At 40.9% G+C, this 18,816-nt stretch overlaps 1 protein-coding gene and 1 long non-coding RNA gene across 5 annotated transcripts in view; both read right to left on the reverse strand.

Moving 5' to 3' along the window:
- LOC112871726 (uncharacterized) overlaps positions 1-18,816 on the reverse strand; it is an 86,488-nt gene that overhangs the window by 41,389 nt on the left and 26,283 nt on the right. The window lies entirely within an intron of this gene.
- Positions 3,342-18,543, reverse strand: LOC147578141 (uncharacterized). Its single transcript, XR_015254832.1, has 3 exons — positions 8,876-18,543; positions 4,298-8,627; positions 3,342-4,249 (listed from the first exon to the last, which is right to left on the reverse strand). It is a non-coding gene; the product is annotated as an uncharacterized LOC147578141 (long non-coding RNA).

Raw genomic sequence — 18,816 nt, forward strand, 5'->3', positions numbered from 1 at the left:
GTCTGTGCTCTGCATTTTCCCACAAGCACATGAGCAAGAGGGAAAAAAAATAAAATAAAACCCCTCAAAGCTACTAAAGCAACCACAGAAATGCAGGTCAAAATGAAAAGGGCTCAGAAATCGAAGCAAAAGCAAAGAAGTGAAAGCAGGAAAAAGATGACAGCCAAACGCCAAGAGATACTCAAAGACAAGTCAGGTGTGCAAAGAGGCATCTCTTGTGATGGAAGCTTTTAGTATCTATTTGCTTAGCAACTCTCAAATTACAATATAGTATTAATATAGTCACCACACCACAAACCACACCCATATGCTTGGAACCAATATGTTATATGTCAGTTATATCTCAATTACAAAAAGAAAAAGAAAGAGAAAAAAAGTATTCATACCAATTTGTCTGTGAATGTGTGCTCATGCTTAGCACTGTTTCTCTTTGGATTCGGGTTCATGGTCCTGTTCCAGTTCTTCTCCAAATGCTCAAATTCTTCTTTCTCTGGTTCCTGTTTAAAGTCTCCATTCTTTAATTTTCTTCTCTTTTCCTTGTATATTCCCTTCCTTACAAATCTTATCTGCCTCCATGGATTCAACCATCACCTGAATGAATATGATTCTAAAAGGACATCTTTAGTCTCTGTTTTCCAAAATGAAATTACAAATTTCTAAATGCTCCCTGGACATCTCCATCTGGAGCTGGGCTCAAGGGGTCTCAAATCAAACATATCAGCTTTGCTTCCGCACTTGCTGCTTCTCCCATAAAATGTTCTAGATCACCAATTTCACCATGTGTGTGGGTGGAGGGGTTTCCCCCAATGCTGTCAAGCAATTCTTGGCCAGCTGGGTGTCCTACAATTTGACTCAATTCATACACTATCTACCCAGAGACAGCATCAGATTCCGCAGGGTAAGAGCTCAGTCCTACAACACTGCCCTCCCTCCATCCCCCACCACTTCAGAAGTCAGTTGCAAGCCCAGGTTACCTGTGCTTCTGACCAACCAGTTATAGATTGGAAGTTCCCTTGGCCCCCACCTTGGACTTCAGATGCGAAACACAAGTCCAGATTGTTATCTGCACTTCCGACCAATGGGCTCTAAATCAGAGGTTCCCACAACCTCCTCCTCGGGTTCCATTAATTTGCTAGAGTGGCTCACAGAACTCAAGATACATTTTACTTACTAGATTACAGGTTTACTATAAAAGGATATAATTCCGGAACAGCCAGACGGAAGAGATGGGTAGGGCAAGGTATGAGTACAGGGCGAGGAACTTCCACGTCCTCTCCTGGTGTGCACTCTTCCAGACACCCAAGTGTTCACCAAGCCAGAAGCTCTCTGAACCCTCTCCTCTTTGGATTTTATGGAGGCTTCATTAAATAGCCATGATTGATTAAATCACTGACAGCTGGCGACTGCTTCAACCTCCAGGCTTCCCCGTCCCCAGAGGTTGGGTGGGATTGAAAGTTCCAAGCCTCCAATCACAAGGTTGATTCTCCTGGCAACCAGTCCCACTCCTTAGGTGAAATAGAAAAGTCATTTCATTAACATAACAAGAGACACCTTTGTCTCTCTCGACACAGGAAATCCCAAAGGTTTGGGGAGGTATGAGTCAGGAACTGTGAAGACCAACTATATGAGAAATAGATATTTGGTTATCTAAATGACCAAACACATATTTTTCCTTACAAAGTACAATATCATATCCCATGTCTTCTATTTCTGCTAATAGTACAATCCTCTCAATCACGACTACCTCTCCTTGTGATGCACCCCACCCGTTGGCAAGTCCTGGTGATAACACCTCTCAGGCAAGGCAAAGGTCACACTCACTGTCACTGGTTCACTCCTTGATTAACCCTTCATTACCTCTTGCCTAGACTATTGGAATAGGGTCCCAAGAAGGTTCGTTCCATCCCTAACTGGTTCTTGAAAATACTGGAAGGTGATTTTGATGTCAAAGTTTGATTCTTCCTGTCTCTCCCTTTTTGAAATCCTTCTGGACTTCTCCCTTGCCTGTCAAACTTAGTTCAACCCTGTTTTTGTAAAAATACTCAGTTTACTGAGCACACTGTATGACAAGTACTTTGCATGTGTCATTTTCTTATTTCTCCAAAAAGCTTATAGAGTGTTTGTGTATGAAATAGAGAATTACAGTCATGGAATATTAAAATATTTCCACCAATTGTGGATATACCATTGATTCAATAACCTCTTTTAGGTGATAAAGAAGTATTACACTAAATATACATATTGACTGTTAGGTTTTTCTTGATTTCAAAAACATTAAAATAAGAAAAAAATGTGACCCTTTGAAAAAAAGGAAATATACCACTATTCCAGTTTATGCCAAGCCAATACTCTTTCCAATTTACTATGGCCCCCTTTTTCTAAGCCTAGGGTTCGACTTTTTAGTCTTATTTCCCTCTTTTGTCTTTAGGTTCCTTCCGTCTACCCACTCTTACACCTTGACCTTCATTTCTCCTGCACCAGGAATTTCATTCCTCCTTATTCCATATGTCCATGCAGCCTGGTTCACACCACCTCTCCTCCATTAACTCTTTCCTGATTCCCTAAATGAGAACATCCTCTTATTCTTCTGAACGATCATACATTTTATCCTCTCCTATGAAACTACTCTTGGTACCTTGTGATTGGGCTATGTATACTTTTATCTCTCCACTAGAATGTAAGTTTCGTTGAGATCCAGACTGTAACTCCTGTATCTTTAAACAATTACCCCCAAAGACATCCTCCTGTCCTCCCTACAAAAACCAGCAACTTCTTGCATATGATAGGCTCTTAGAAAATATTTATCGACTGGATGACTAATCAGAGCACATTTGTGATTTTCCCTTTATCATTCGTTATGATCAAATGAAGACTGATGGTCCCCAAGCATTTTGCCACTACCCAGCCAAGTTAGGAGGTTTGGTACTTCAAGAAAAGTTAATTCTCCTGCCATAATCAAGTCACAACTTGAAAGGCCTACCCAGCTGCACTTTTTCTAAGTGATAGCCTTTTTATTTCTCTAAGATTAAAACTCTTCTTTGAAGGAGGCTCTGCAGAACTTAGGCTAAACCAACCTTCCTTTTAAAAATATACAATCTTTTGGGGCGCCTGGGTGGCGCAGTCGGTTAAGCGTCCGACTTCAGCCAGGTCACGATCTCGCGGTCCGGGAGTTCGAGCCCCGCGTCGGGCTCTGGGCTGATGGCTCGGAGCCTGGAGCCTGTTTCCGATTCTGTGTCTCCCTCTCTCTCTGCCCCTCCCCCGTTCATGCTCTGTCTCTCTCTGTCCCAAAAATAAATAAACGTTAAAAAAAATAGATATACAATCTTTCTAAGTAAACACACACACACACACACACACAAAACAAAACAAAAAACACCAGAAGAAATGCTTGTGTGCTAAAGTAGAAATTTACTGTCATTTTGTTCTTGCCATTGCCTGGAGGGGAAGTTGTTGTGGGAAACCTAAATATTTTGTGCTCTTGGCCCTTGCCTTGGCATTTCATAGGAAAGTATTACAGGTAAAAAAAGTATTTCATCAGCATTTGTTTGCATTCCTGATTGTTACCGTCTCAAAAATTGGTAAGTGATTTTGTATAGATTTGTGTTTATTTATTTTGAGAGAGAAAGAGAGAGTGCGTGTGCAGGAGAGGGGCAGAGAAAAAGGGAGAGAGAATCCCCAGCAGGCTCCTGGCTGTCAGCACTGAGCCTGATGCAGGGCTCGAACCCACAAACTGTGAGACTCTGACCTCAGCCAAAACCAAGAGTTGGATGCTCAACCACCTGAGCCACCCAGGCACCCGTGTTTGTTTATGTTTTACAGGATATAGCAGAATCCTGTAACCATCTACCACTAAAACTCATCATTTCAGTAGTAGAGCTTGCAAACAATTTTAACCACATTTTCTTATTTAGTTCTCAAAACAACTTGATGTAGGTATTAATATACACATTGTTGGAATGGATCAATTGAGGCTCAGCATTGTTAAAGAATACTTTCGCCCAAGGTCATATAGATAATAATGGCAGAGGTTAGGGTTGAATACAGATCTCCTTATTCCAGACCTTGAACATTATTCATAATTGTACAAGGGAGCTCAGATGAGAAACTGGTGTTTTTAAATAGGAGACCATTTATGAAAGAGTCTGACAAAGTGCTGGTATGCCCTGACCTTTGAAAACACACCAAGAATGAATGATTCTGAAAGCCTAAGTGTGGGCATGCAGGAATCTGTGTGACTTTAAAATGTTACCTCATCCTATAAAAAATAAATAAATAAATAAATAAAATAAAATGTTACCTCAGCCCATGACTGCTCAGATTCTGAGGAAATCAGAATTCTCTACCCTTTCAAATCTCTTTTATGGGGTGCTGGGTGTCTCAGTCAGTTATGTGTCAGACCTTCAATTTCGGTTCAAGTCATGATCTCACTGTTTGTGAGTTTGAGCCCCACGTCAGGCTCTGTGCTGTCTGCACAGAGCCATCTTGGGATTCTCTTTCTCCCTCTCTTTCTGTCCCCCCCCCCCCCCGCTTTCTCTCTGTCAAAATAAATAAATAAACTTAAAAAAAAATCTCTTCAAGTTCTCCTGTTTCCAGCTATCTGGCTGGAATTCGTGTCACAAGAAAATAGGCAATTTATGTTAACCTCATAGCTCAATTTCTGAAAATCTTTCAACATCACAAATCCAGGTAAATGGTGATAAGATGTGAGAATCCAAGGGCTAGATCAATGTTTTCCCAATCTTTCAAAAGAAACAGTTCTCTATCTATACCCTCAACCAACATATTGATTTATGAAAAGCCACCCACAGCCAGGGAGAAAATGATGGCACCGATACTCAGGCCCACCTTGTCTAACCCCAAAGTATACTTGTGTGCCCTCCAGCCATCTTCCATTCTCTGTTTACCAAGATTAGGATTGTTATTTGGCTAATAATTGTTAAAAATGAAATGGGGAACCACAAGTTTTCAGATGACACCAAGACAATCTTTGAAACAAACTGATATTCATTGGCTAACGCTGGGTAATTTCACAAAAATGTATGAAATATGTTTAATCTTTATAAGGATCTAAAGAGATGGGCATACCTATCCCCATTTTATGAATGAGGATGCTAAGGGTCAGCAAGGTTAAATATTCACCCAAGATCACACAACTAGAAAGTGTTGAAGTTGGGATCCAAACTCTCTTTCTTCCAAGTCTGTGTTGTTAATGATTCTACTACACTCCTTCTCAGATCTATTTTTTTATGTAACATTAAGATAGAGATGAAGTTCAATATAATACTTCACCAGATTGTCTTTACAAGGATCCAATAAATGTGGTAACAAAAGACAACGAATGACCCAGACTCCCTCACACACTGGCTTCCATTTCCTCCCTCCTCTCTGGAGTTACTCTTAAATTCTTAGTCACAACACTGTATGTACATGTCTAACACACTGAACCGTAAAAATGACAAAACAACAATTCAAACATTCTGTTATTTTGAAGAAAACAACAATATATCAAGGATACTCTGAGATCTAATTGAGTGACAGACTTCTCCTAGACTGGTACAAGGCCAACTTGTTCATCATGCTCACTAAACCTCTAAACCTGTCTTTCATCAATTCCTGTGGTTCTAGACCACTCACCAAGACCAAAAAGTTGATCACTTCAAGAAAACATACCCACAACAACATGCAATCTTGTTTTCTAGTAATTCCCAGATTGGTTTAGGCAAGTTGAGAGGACACTAAAGAAAGGAGAAACTTAGCACTTCAATTGCTTATGGTGAAACTGGATGACAGAGGGTATAGTTGGTCTTTGGGCACGGTGCTTCCATCTTTGCATAAGAGTACTTGTCTAAGTAATTATTTGAGCATTTTTATGGGTTTTATCCATACACATTCATAAAAGTGGGGCTGACAATGGAAAAATACATACTGATACTACGATAAGAAGGATAAATCTCAAAGAATTAATACAATTAAGATGAAAATGGGAAAACAGTGGCCAAGTCAAAAGCAGAGAAACCTTTGCCTCAGTTGGATGATAGTTGGACTTTAGCCAGGACTCCAGGTATCCAGTGGTGAAGGGAAAGAATTAAATGAGAAAGCACAAACCAAATTCTAGAAACACACAATTAAAGATTATTTCTAAATACAAGATGTACTCAGGGATTTTATAGCACTTTTAGTTTTTTGGTCCCAAGATGCTGTTTACAATAGGCAAACCTATTATTTGAGTCTTGCAGATTTATACCTATTTGCAGGAATGCATTATGTACAGATGTACATAGAAAACTACCTGTACCTAGTTGTTTTGTCTCTATGCCCATTTGTTTAAGCTAAACAAAAACCAAACAAACAAAAATTGGACATCAGAGTGGTGAAGGCTGCAGAACATGTACACAAAAACCCAAGCAACTTCAGATTCAGGAGCTGGAGCAAACATCCCAACTTCTGCATGGGGAAGGGCCGAGGTCAGTGCAGCTGCAAACCAGCCTCCAGCAGGGGCTCAGGCACAGGCAGGTGGCACTGCTTGATGGACAGAAGGCTGTCAGGATTGCTGCTTGCTTTCAGATGTTGTGGGGAAAAGAAACTAGATACATGAATTGCATTTAAGTTCACTTTTTTTTTTTTTAAGTAGGCTTCCGGCCCAGCGGGGAGTCCAGTGAAGGGCTTAAACTCATGACCCTGAGATTGAGACCCAAACTGAGATCGAGACCTAAACTGAGATCAAGTCTCTTAAGTGACTGAGTCACTCAGTCGTGCTAAATTCACATTCTAAAGAGCAGCTAAATATACAACCTCAGAGCACAATGTCCTCAGAGCACAACACCCTCTGACAGTGTGTGCCCGATTTTGTCCTCAGTCTGCAGTTATAGTTTTTTCCAGTCAGACACCCAGAAGCTTTCTTTTAGGTGTGGTTTTAGCAGCCAGCCCTGCCTACCTTAATCAGACTGCCTTCCTTCGCACTGGATGAAGTGAAGAGGAAATTTCTACCCACCCACTCATCAGGGACTACAAGACTCAACTCACATCTTCCAAGCCTCAGGATGGAACACGAATCCTTTTAACTACCTGGGCACAGTAGCTGACTATCAGGAAACTGCCTGTGGCTTCCACACATTGCCACACTATTTACACAGCTGATGGAAGTTTGCCCTGGTGAAGAATCTGGCTCTGGAGGATTCCCCTTAGAATTCCCAAAGGGCCCATTCACGCTGTCACACCCGCACAGATGCCTGTGGAGATAGGAACTGTGGGGTTCATTTTCTAACTTCCTCTGTACATGCTATAATTCTTCATGTTTATTTAAAAGGGGGGGGTGTCAGAGATGAGCTAGGGGCATTACAAAACCTAACATTATATGAGGTATTTTCAAAAAATATTTTAAGTGAAGTCAACAGCCTCCTTCCCCTGCCACCCAATCATTCCTCTGCTTCATTCAGTGGCCCAAACTCTGCCTTCAAGTTCACAGGCACAAAGCAGGGCTGGGAGTGACTCCCAACAGAAAATGAACCTTTCCAAGGAAGAGAGAGGGAACCTCAAAAAGTGAACCAACTCTCACAGCAGAGAGGAAGCAGCAAAGCAGAAGCCTTAACATTCTTTTTCTTTAATAATTTAAAGGCTTACTATTAGCAAAGGAAAAGAAAATATCGGACAAGTGATTTTAGCATGACAAGAAGAGAAAGTGGAGGTGACAAGATGGAGTGATTTCCTGAAGATTATAAAGATAAGGGTTAATTTTCATCCTGTCAATTATGAAAATACGTTAAAAATGACAGAAAGCTATTCATTCCTCCAACTTACTACTAACTGGGATCACAGTGGCAGTTGAATCCTGCCAGCCATGGGGCCTGCTTTTCCCAGCCGTGAATGACCTCTTTGACTAGGAAAATTGGTCAGGAAACAACTCTCCTTTCGGGAAAGAGGTGTGTGTGAGACGTAAGTATATATCCAAAATGTTCCCTCTCTTAATTTCCTTCCCTTGCTGCCTAGCCTAAATAATTAATCTTCCTATATTGCTCACATAAGCTCCACCTAAATCAGCTCGAGCTAAAGAAGGAGGAGGAGGAGGAGAAAAGGTAACCAATCCTCCTACATATGTCCCACTTCTTTCCTTTGGAAGAGGCAAAAGTGTAATCTCAAGTTTAAAGGCTTAGGTTTTGGTGCCAAACTCTGAGTTTGAATCTTGACTCTGCTGAATGAGTATGCAACTTTGGACAAATGACTTTCAACTCAATATCCTTACTTGTAAAATGGGACAATTAGTGGTTCCTAACTTTCGGGGGTTTTCAGCAGATCAAATACAATACACAGCTGAAACAGCGTGAGCACTCAGTAGAAATTCAGGATGACTGTCAAGGGCTCTTTCACCTCTAAATGGTCAGATTCAAGCAAAGACAAAAGGCAAAAAACCCTAATATAGAGATTGAAAAAGTCACAGAATTCTGAACTCCTAATGCGGCAGAAGCAAATGAAAAACAATGTAGTTATTCTTTTATTAAAAGTCTAAATGTGATACTATGCTTGTGATTATTTACAAGCTAATGATATGTAAGAGGTGGGGAGAAAATGGTCTGTCTGTATACATGATGATAGGAAGAGCTTTACTTAAGAAATTAAGAACTTAGGGGCGCCTGGGTGGCGCAGTCGGTTAAGCGTCCGACTTCAGCCAGGTCACGATCTCGCGGTCCGTGAGTTCGAGCCCCGCGTCAGGCTCTGGGCTGATGGCTCGGAGCCTGGAGCCTGTTTCCGATTCTGTGTCTCCCTCTCTCTCTGCCCCTCCCCCGTTCATGCTCTGTCTCTCTCTGTCCCAAAAATAAATAAATGTTGAAAAAAAAAAAAAATTAAAAAAAAAAAAAAGAAATTAAGAACTTAGAGGCACGCCCGGGTGGCTCAGTGGGTTGAGTATCTGACTCTTGATTTCGGCTCAGGTCATGATCCCAGGGTCATGGGATGGAACCCTGTGTCCATGCTCAGCTCAGAGCCTGCTTAAGACTCTCTCTTTCTCTCTTTCTCTCCCTCTGCCCCTCTCCCCTGCTCACACTCTCTCTCACTCTCTAAAAGAAAAAAAAAAAAAGAAATTAAGAACGCAATGTCAAAATGAAGAACTAAAAAAAGAAAAAAGAGAAAAATACCTCCAAAGGAAAAGGTTAATGAATAAGCAACAAACTCACTTCATGTTCAGCTGATCTTCATAATAATGCTGCTGTTTGGAGACAGAAATAACCTCATATTATAGGTTTTCTGGGGTCAGGGAGGGAGTTGTACTATAAATTACCATGTACTCTGGGCATTGAGTTAGACCCACAGTGAAACTCAATCTCTGCCCTCCCCCCTCTCAGAAGGTCCAACTTAAACCCTTTCTCATCCCCTCAAAAGGGAAGGTTGGCCCTGTGATTAAGCAAAAAGCAGACAGAGTACATCAAATTTGGGTAGGAGTACTGGAACCAGATATAGCTACGCAGTTGTAGGTTACATAACCTTGCTGAGCCTCAGTGTCCTTAAGTGAAAAATGGGACTACTAACAGTACCTATCCCAGAGTCTGTGTGAGCATTCAGTGTGAAAATGTGCATTGGGAATAAAGGTCTCCCATCATTAAGTGGCAGCAGGCAGAGCCTAATCCAGTTGTCCATTCTATGGATAAATCTAGAGATGTTAAGATCTAGCTCTAGGTCACATTTCATTTCAAAGCCTGTAATTAGAACCTAAATCCCAATTCCCAATTTAGCATTTTCACACTAAACACAGCTTCTGCTTCCACAGAGCTTTGCAAGTATTTTCCCACATTGATTGTGCCCTTTTCTGAACATCAACTGCATTTTCAGCCTTTATTACCAGTATAACACATGGATACTCTCAAATGATAAATTTGTTCCCTCCGCTATATAATAAGTTCCCTGAAGTGACAGAAGAGGTTTCAAATGTCTTCTATCTGTCCAAAGGTGTCTGCTCAAGTGCTGGGCACATAATATTGTAACTGACTGATAGAGTGGTTTCTTTTTTTTTTTTTTTAATTTTTTTTAACGTTTATTTATTTTTGAGACAGGGAGAGACAGCATGAACGGGGGAGGGTCAGAGAGAGAGGGAGACACAGAATCTGAAGTAGGCTCCAGGCTCTGAGCTGTCAGCACAAAGCCTGACGTGGGGCTCGAACTCACGGACCGCAAGATCATGACCTGAGCCAAAGTCGGATACTTAACCGACTGAGCCACCCAGGCGCCCCTAGAGTGGTTTCTTTAGGAAGAGGTTTTACTCTGAGTAAAATGTCACTGTGAGGAAGATGCTGACCAGCGGTTCAGGTCTGCAGAAGATTAGACCAGAAGAAATGGGTTTTGAACATGCCCAAAGAGACACATAAAAAATTAACTGCAAGGCAATTTAAACACAGGATAATAGAACAAAGAAGGCCGAGGGTTCTCTCCTCATGTAAATATTTTAAAAATAGACGGTCTATTTTTAGATAAAAATAGGGTGACATGGGCCATTGGTTCCTAATGTGTAGTCTGTAAACCTCAAATGTTGTAGAATTACTCCAAAGAATCTGCAATTTGATTTGCACATCAAACTTTGTAGAGTAAATAATGTCTTTGTACCTCTATACAATATTTTCCCCCAAAGGCATGTACAGTCCGTTTTGATTGCATAAAACACAAATTCTATAAAGGCCTTGTGGATTTGGTTGTAACTTCTGTCCATTATATATATTTTCAATCAACCAGTGAAACAGTGGCTAACATTTATTGAGCATTTACAGTGTGGCAAGCACAGTGCTAACCATGTTATAAAAATTATGTTGTTTGCCTCTTATTACCGCCCAGAAGGGAGGTACAATAGTCATCCCCATTTTATGCATAAGAAACAGATTTGTAGAGTTCAAGTAACTCATCCTTTGGTTTTACTGGTAGTCAATAATGGAACTGGAATTGGGACTCCAAAGCTTGTGGTTTTACCCATTGTTAGGCCACTATCTAACTGACGGGTATAAAATATTATACCTATTTTCTTCCATGTAGGAGGTGGGTGTTTATCCATGAAATTTGATGTTTACAAAAAGATTCCCATATCTGTGAAGGTTGGTAACAGCACAAAAAGGAAGTTAAAAGTAGCTCCAGGATAATTAGTCCTGTGATTCTAGGCAAGCCAGGTGTTTGGAACTGAGGGATTCAACTGGTTGATACCAAGTGGTTGAGACAGCTCCAAGCAAGAAATTCTATCATTCTATAATTCAGATCAGCGTTTCCCAAAATAGATTCTGCACAACTCTGGTCCCAAGGGATGCTCTATAGAAAAAGTTTTCCACAGTCCACCAGTTTGAGAAACACCATAAACTAAAGAACCATTCATAGACAAAAGAGGGTATCTTCTTTTGGAAATCTACAATTATACCCTCACATATTAAAAGCTCTGAGAAGTCCTGCAGAGCACTGGCTTAAACAAAATTAAACACGTTCACTTCTTGTAACACTTAACAGGGAAAACTTTTTCATTTTGTGTAACCCGGAGTACCCTAAAAATACTTGGGCATCAATCTCCTCTGTACATAACTATGTCATGGAACTAGTTTCACAGACTATTCATAGGTTATAACCTCACTTTGGCAGCTAAAGCATTTCTGTATTAATGAGGTAGGCTATAAAAGGTGACCTTTGAATCCTCCCCAAACTACCATTCTATAGTGGTGTTGGCTTCCAGAAAGCTATTAGTCTAAAGGTATATTTAGCTAAGGACCATATAGCCCTGTAATTTTTTCTCTTCAAGCATGCAGTACAATTTTTATAATGACATTCTGAAGATTATGTTCTTTTATTCTTCAAACTCTAGTCTAATGATTCTCAAACTTTACCATGAGCAGAATCACCTGGAGAGTGTTAAAACAAGGATTGCTGAGTCTACCTCAGAATTTCTCATTCAGTAGATCTGAATGAGGCTGAAGAATTTACAGGACTAACAAGTTCCCGGGTGGTGCCAATGTTGCTGGTCTGGGGACTATACCACTCATCTACCCTCTTCTATTAGACTTAGACCTTGAAGTAGAACACGAAAGATGTTTGATTTCTGCTTCCATCATCAAGAGCTGTCATCTTTTCTCTTGTTTCTGTAAGTTTGACTCCTGAGTATTTAGCCAAATGTTTATGGTGTTTTCTTTGTACTTCACATTTTCCACTCGCAAGTTTCAAAAGCTTCGGGAATCAATGATGGAAGAAAGGAGTTACGAAAATAATATCTTTGATCAAGCTTTAATAGAAGATATTAATATATTTAAGAGTGAAATCTTATTTTCTTAGTTAATTATATGGATTAAAATTTCAGTAGCGTGAACTCTTCCTCATCTCCTTGGAGGAGTGACTAAGAAGTATTTTATAAATATAGGTAAGTTTTACATCACTGACACTTGGGCTCGGGATCCATTCACTGGAACCTGCAGACCTTTATGTCTAGACCTTTAATTTCTAGAATAGAAATTTTTATGATGCTAATGAAGCTTTAGAGTCAAGGGGTCTTTTGAAATAATGGCGATTATAAGTATAGCTACAGAATCACAAAATTGGCACTGCCTGGTATAATAGATGTGTGCCTCGAAAATTGCAAGTCAAATAATTGTCAGTTGGATCCTATTTACATATTTATAGATTCTAATTTTAGATGTGCCCAATTGACACTGTTTTCTAACTCTTCAGTGTGAGGTTTCTGATTCGTTTGCCCTCTCCAGCCCTACCTACCTGTCAAGGAAGAAAGGACAGAAACCAATCTTTACTGCACATCTTCTACGGGCTACCTCATTTCATCTATATCAAACCTCTGATGAGGAACTGATTCCAAGAAAAGTCAAGGCCCAGAAAGGGTCCAGTCACATGGTTAACTGGCAGCATTAGGACATAAGCCAAGGAGACTAATCCAGAGTCCCCTCTCCCTTCAGTGCCCCTCACCAACTGCTCTGCTTCAAATCCCTAGTGATCCTTCGATGGCATAGGGGAGCTCCTTCCTTAAAGGACAACTGTAAGGGAGAATTATTTGGTGTTGAGATGAATTACCCATAATCCAGAAGCCTTAAAATGATCATTTTCACATATGTGTCACCTTAGAAGTGAAGACACAATTTGAAAACATCAAATTAAGGGAGAGAGGCAGGGAGGGCACTAACTAATGGATAAAATTAAATCAAAATGTTTTACTAAGAAGGATAAAAAATGTTACAGCTTACAGATTGTTGTTTAATAAGCCCAGCAAACAACCCAAGGGTGTAATAAAGAAGGTATAATGTAAAGGTTCTCTAAGAGTACCTTTACATTCACCTGAGGCTTAAGAAGGCACACGCAGCACTAGCCAGAGTGAAGACAGCACCAACAACTTGCGAGCAGTACTGTGCTTATAGAAAGCAGTTCATGGCAGGGTAATGGTGAAAGGGAAAACATCCATCTACCCTGGCTCGGAAACTACCCAGGCTCTGAAACCCTGTGCAAACAAAGTTCTCCCAAGTAAGCTGAGCTCTGCCCACAGAGCATTCTTTAGGGCTTAGTATATGTGTAAGCTGAGTTCCCCACTATTATCCACACTATGTCAGGAAGAATTTTATGAATGTGTGACCTTAGGTTTTTAAGGGAGGCCGCAGAAGTTGACAATGACCTACGGTACCTGTGAATATCAGCCTTTCAGCGAAAAGAATGTTACTGACGAATCCAGGCTGCTCCAAAGCTCTGAAATCAGGCAAGAAATTGCCAGTGTTAATAGTTACTGGGATGTGAGAGGCACCGCAACTGGGCTGTTCATGATACCTCTGGGAAACTATTTGTAAGAAATAAACAAGGTTTGTGAATAGAGCTCTACTACTCTGGGACCTGCTGGTTTTCACTGGTTGATTTTCTAGATTACCTCGGTAACCTTATGTCAACAGAAACCTAGCTTCTTATGAACAAACTTAAATTCCACTGTTCTGCATAGAATGGTACCAACTACTTCCTCATTCAGTGTTGGGATTTGGATTTCTAGATCAGAAACACAGACCAACATTTACAACATTTACATTAACAAGTGACAGATGAAGTTCCTACTTTCATTCCTTCCTTCATGTAACATATATTGACTACCTAATCTGATGAGGGATGCTAGTGATACAAAGATAAGGCATGGTCTGTTTCTTCAAAGATCTCAATCTAATCTACAAAACATACATGAAATGCACACGACACTATAAAGAGACAGATGCTATAAGCATTGTGGAGACCAGAAGGTAGCAGCCTAGTGCACCATGCTTCACAGAGGTGATGTTTCAATTGGGTATAAACTGATGACTAGGGAATTTGCCTGGTGGAAAAAGGGTGATAGAAAGAATTCTTTAGGCAGAGACAAAATCATATACAGAGATGTGGCATTGAGATAGGCCATGGCATGCCAGGGAATGATAAGTTCTGTGTGGTTGAAGCCTCGAGTTTGAGGGGATGATGGAAGAAGCAGCAGAAAAGTTTAGCTCTTCTTAGCTAGGGCAAGGGTGTGAAGTGATCATGGGAACTGAAGGCAGGTTTGCAGGGCTGCTGAGGCATAAATTCACTGGGATGGGGGAGGGTGAGTGGGATGAATCCCAAGGGGATGACTAGTCTCACCAAGTATCCAATCCAGACACATCTAGACAAGCATTTGCAGACAGAAAGTCCAAGCATAGTGATGAACTGTACCAGTTTAAGCCATCATTTCTGGAGAGTCACTGTTACTGTCTCTCTCATAGATCAGGAGAAAAAAAAAGCCATCTCCTTTCCTTTTGAAAGGATACTATTTATACATGGTAGAATACTACTCTACACACACTGGCCATCTTTCCACCTCACCAACCAAATCTCACCTCTCCAATGCATCCTCCACACTGCTGCCAGAGTCATATTCATAAAACACAGCTTAAAACACAGCTTCCTAAAACACAGCTATAGAATCTGAAACTCAAGTTCTTTAGTGGTCTTAGCTTTTCCTCATACAACATACCTTTCTACACTTCTGTGCTTTTGTTCAGGTGGGAATGACATGCCTTTCTCTGCTGTTCTCAATCTGTCAAAATGCTATTTTCTATCAAAGTCCAGAATAAGGGCTACCTCCTCAATGAAGCCTCTTTTAATTCTTCTCATCATGATTCTTCCTTCCTTTTTGACCCATATCATCTTGCTGTTCCAACTAAGCACCAGTTTACTCTGCCTTGTCTTTTAGATGGTCTTTGGGAAGTTCCTTTGGAGTGGGCATCTTGACTAGAGAGAAGAAAAAGAAGGGTCAGAAGAAGGTTGGCATCTGGATAGATATAGTAACTGACTCCTGGACCAGTATCAGGTATTCAAAGGCAGTTCAGCAATAAATGAGACACAGTTAGAGGTTAAGGTGGAAGACTCCATTTTCCAAAGGTGGGCTGCAAAAATATTTCCAAGCTCTCCTACAAAGTGGCCTCTCATCAAGAAAGGGAGCCCAGGAGCGCCTGGGTGGCTCAGTCGGTTAAGCATCTGACTCTTGATTTTGGCTCAGGTCATGATCTCAAGGTTCCTGAGATCGAGCCCTGTGTCGGGCTCTGTGCTGACAGTGTGGAGCCTGCTTGGGATCCTCTCTCTCCCTCTCTCTCTGCCCTTCCCCACTCGTGATCCCCAAAATAAACATTTTAAAAATTATAAAAAATATATTTAAAAAAAGGGGGGGAGCCCATTTCCCTCTCCTCGAATCTGGGATGGCCTTATGACTCACTTGCAACCAAGAGAATGCTACAGAGGTAATGCTTCTGAGGCTAGGTCAGGAAAAGCCATGCAGCTTCCTCCTGATTCTTTTGGGATGCTGGCTCAACCTCCATGTAAGATTTCCAACCACCCTGAGAAGTGAAACACCCCATGTACATGTTCCAGTAGACAGTCCCAGCTGATCCCGTACTTCCAACCATTCCCACCAAGGTGCCAGGCATATAAGTAAAGTCCTCCTAGACCCTCTCAACCAGCCCATCTGCCAGCTGACTACCAATGAGCAACTTCAGCCGTCTCATCAGGGGCATAAAAATCTCCCAGCTAAGCCCTGTTCAAATTCCTGACTCAGAGAATCTGAAACATAATTGAATGGGTACTGGTTTTTTGTTTTTTTTATTTGTTTTCGTTTTACGTTTTCATATAAATTCCAGTTAGTTAACATACAGTGTAATATTAGTTTCAGGTGTAATGGGAACTGTTTTAACTTACTAAATTTTAGAGCCATTTGGTACATAGTAATAAATACCAGAAAAGCCAGGGAATGAATCTTCACACTGCTTTTTATTCCTAAAGCTGGTAAGTCTCCTGAAAGAGTGATAATCACTGGCCAATTCAAGATGAAAGCTTCTAGGGATTCCCAGAAACATTTAGGGTGTTTGGTAAGAACCACTGAGTGACTCGGGTCCTACCTGTGAACATGAGGCCAGAAGCCATTGGGGGCCCAGGGGCTATCAACTAAGGGCTGCGTTGCTGATCTGACCAGTAGAAAGTATTCCATCAAGGTCTGCAGAAGCTCATTGCACTTTATCAAAACCCAAAGCGGAAGGTGGAGGCATGAGATGATTCTTTGCTTGGCAGATGATAGAAACCAGATGCTTGATGAATACATATTGTATGATTTGACTGAATCCAGGGACTGGCAGCATTACTGGTGGGGCTGTTTACTGAGAGGCAATGGGCAATTGAAGCATCACAGGTCTCCATAATGGCCTATCATTGGAAATGTGATATAGATCTGGGCTCTCTTTTTGAGACATTTGAGTCAGAGGCTTGCAGGTTGGAGAGCCAGGCCCAGCCTGCTGGACTCTCTGTGAAGGGGCTTTCTGAAGATTCTGGCTGGGATTTGTATGTCTTGTCCTCTTCATATAACCCAGGCCTCTGTGCCTATACCACAAGCATCTTCACTTGAAGGTTACACCTGTTGCCCACACAGTACTTCTATTTCTCTTCCCACCATTCTGTGGAACTCATTAGCTAAGTGTTAACACCCACAGATCCCCCTATTTAAAATAGTTTTCAACCATTATTCTGAGCACTAAATGAAACATTCCTCTTTTCTGAGCTTACAATAGCTTCTTTTTCCTAAAGACCATATTTAAGATCTCTCACACTGATTTAAACCTATTAAATCCCTGAAGGAGAGGCCAACTCCAGACCAATGCACAGGCCCTCATAGTTACCCTGAAAGGGAAATAGTGAGATTTCTGATCCCTGAAGCAGCTTTCTTCTATTAGGAGATCAGAACCATGTCCTGTATTTTCAGAAGATCTATCATACTCTTATTCAAAGGATATTTTTGAAGTCATAATTCTGACTGAGAATGTGTTTTAAGCTAGGCTTTTACAAAAGTCAGATTTTGTGATGGTTTTCACATAGCTGGAAATTGTATTAGCCAAATATCATGTTTTCGTTAAATCCAAACAAATGACATAATTTTCAGGATCATAACTATATTTCCCTCACACAAATATTAGGAATCCCAGTCTCCTGGAGAAATCTCAACTTTCCTCTTTCTCTCTCTCTCTCTCTTTTTTTTGAATTAAGTCAGAGATTTGTTAACTGCAAGTAAAATGGTAAACAAAAGGGCCTTTCACTCATGGATTCGGGCTAAAAAAGCCTTGAATCAAAACAAAATGGAGATATTGGCTTTAGGAGCAGACAGAATCGATTGTTTTCGGGTCAGTTTTGGTTTGGGGAGCCTAATGAAGACTGATCTCTCAACAAAGGCTGGGATTAGTGTATTGCCATTCATCATCAATCACTAACTGGCCAGTGCATTGCCAGTTAGTAGCCCAAACTGCCTGTCTTGAGTCAAGATACTTTGTTTTCACATGCATTTTTCAATATTCTTGACTAATGGCATACGTGTTAGTCTATTAACAGACAAATATATGTTGATTAACATGTACATTACTATTTAAATATTTAAGAGGGATGGCTAAATCACTTTTAAAATGTGGTATTATGGGGCACCTGGGTGGCTCACTTGGTTAAGTGTCAGACATCAGTGGGTTTGAGCCCCACAAGAGGCTCCATGCTGTGTGGAGCCTGCCAGGGATTCTATCTCTTTCTCTTTCTCTGTCCCTCCCCTGTCGTGCTCTCTCTCTCTCTCTCTCTCTCTCCCTCTTTTCTTTAAATAAATAAAAACCTAAGAAATTTTTTATATGATAAAATGTGGTATTATGCTCAATTATGCTGTCATTTGAAGCTAAATTTTAAAAATCAAGCAGTGCATTTTCCAGTGGTTTATCTGCCTCCTTGTACCCTGAATTCCTTGAGGGCAGCCTCTGGGTATGATTCATCTCTGAATGCATCTTGGTGCCTGGCACAGTGCCTTGCACACTAGAGTGAAGTAAATAGTTTTGAAATGAATAAAAAGAAGCCTCTTTGAATAGGGAAGGGTGGATTCCACCTGAATGCACAGACTGATTCTTTGGCAAAGAATTTAAAAGGTTTAAAAGGAACATTTGTACTTGTAGTTTGCAAACACCTCCACACATATACTGTCTCTAAACCAAGTGCCAATAAGCTCATTTCACTGTTGAGTAAATTGACCTTTAGAAAGATTATGGGACTGGGCACTTGGGTGGCTCAGTCGGTTAAGCGGCCGACTTCGGCTCAGGTCACGATCTTGCGGTCTGTGAGTTCGAGCCCCACGTCGGGCTCTGTGCTGACAGCTCAGAGCCTGGAGCCTGTTTCAGATTCTGTGTCTCCCTCTCTCTGACCCTCCCCTGTTCATGCTCTGTCTCTCCCTGTCTCAAAAATAAATAAACATTAAAAAAAATTAAAAAAAAAAAAGAAAGATTATGGGACTTATCCCAAATTTTCTGATTCTTACCGCCA

The sequence above is a fragment of the Puma concolor genome, chromosome C1 (genome assembly GCF_028749965.1).
Source record: "Puma concolor isolate L17-30 chromosome C1, mPumCon1.1.hap2, whole genome shotgun sequence".
In the NCBI taxonomy this organism is placed as follows: Eukaryota; Metazoa; Chordata; class Mammalia; order Carnivora; family Felidae; genus Puma; species Puma concolor.